Source organism: Heloderma suspectum, chromosome 4 (assembly GCF_057233095.1).
Source record: "Heloderma suspectum isolate Gila_16-S chromosome 4, 16-S_ref, whole genome shotgun sequence".
NCBI classification, from domain to species: Eukaryota; Metazoa; Chordata; class Lepidosauria; order Squamata; family Helodermatidae; genus Heloderma; species Heloderma suspectum.
Window position 1 is genome coordinate 311952886 of NC_139461.1, and position 1214 is coordinate 311954099.

Consider the following 1214-nt stretch of genomic DNA (forward strand, 5'->3'; position numbering starts at 1 on the left):
GTAGTCTTTTAGGTGGAAGCAGGACTGCCAACAGCTCTTTGAATCTTCCTGCCCAGAAAACAAATTCTGGAAGAGTAGTTGAGTCAGCAAAAACACAGAGGGGGTTTCTAGGTCCCAGAGCAAACCTGAGCCACACCTTTCCCTCCCTGCGTGCACCCCCTGTTGTGGAACTGGCCATCATTGGACTCGCCCTGTTCAGAGGCACCATGCTTCGAGCCCCAGCCGCTGGGGAGCACAAGCAGGAGCGGGCTGTTCCCTTCCCGTCCTGACGGCGGCCTTCCCAGTTGGCCTCTGTTTGGGCTCTGTGGGCTTTTCTACATGAGGCATTGTGCGTTCATCATTCCCTACTCATGGTTGTTTACGGTTTCTTTAGACAAGGTGTTGACCAGTTTCGCTTCTGCGTCTGAACAGTTTTGCTTCTGTGCCTAACCAGCACTTTCAGCGAGTTTTTTTAGAACAGGGAAAATGCGGCATTGAACTGTGAAAGTGAAAGAAAGCGTGGTTTCTATTTGTGTATTTGGGCTATTCTGCTATACCACAGTGCCACTTAGCGATGCAGTGGAAAAGCAGGAACGGAAACACTGTTCATGTAGAGCTCGGATCTCAATTCCGCGACGAAACTGTAAAGAGATACAGCGGATGAACAGCCTCCTGTAGAAAACCTCTGTGGGAAGCAGGGTGCTGGACAAATGGACCTTTGTTTGGACTGTAGAGGGCAAGCACCTCTTGGTGCTTGCCCTCTACAGCTCCTGTGCTCCTGCCAATCTCCTAGGACCATTTCTCACAGGCTTCCCCCACCTGGCACCCTCCTGATGTGTTGGACTATAGTTCCCGTCACCCCCAGCCATCCTGGCTGGGGATGATAGGTACTGCAGTGCCAGGTGGGGGGAGGCTGTTTTTGGAGATTCCTCTGTGGTGGACTGGATTTTTCCTTCACCCGACGTCTGGGCCAGCTGCAATGGAGCAAGGCTGCCCTCTGCTGCTCTAAAGCCCTTGCTGCTGTTTGAGATAACCAACCACATTGCTTTGAATTTGTTGGCCATTTGTCCACTATTGCTGTACTCACCTCCTGTACTTGTCAAGAACAGGGCGTGTCTGTGTGTGGCGGGGTGGGGTGGGGTGGGCAATATGTGCAACAGTTGAATCACCACCACCTGTAGCCACAGTCAGCTGGAGTGGCTGGGGCTACTGGTGAGGCTGGTTTACGACTGCAC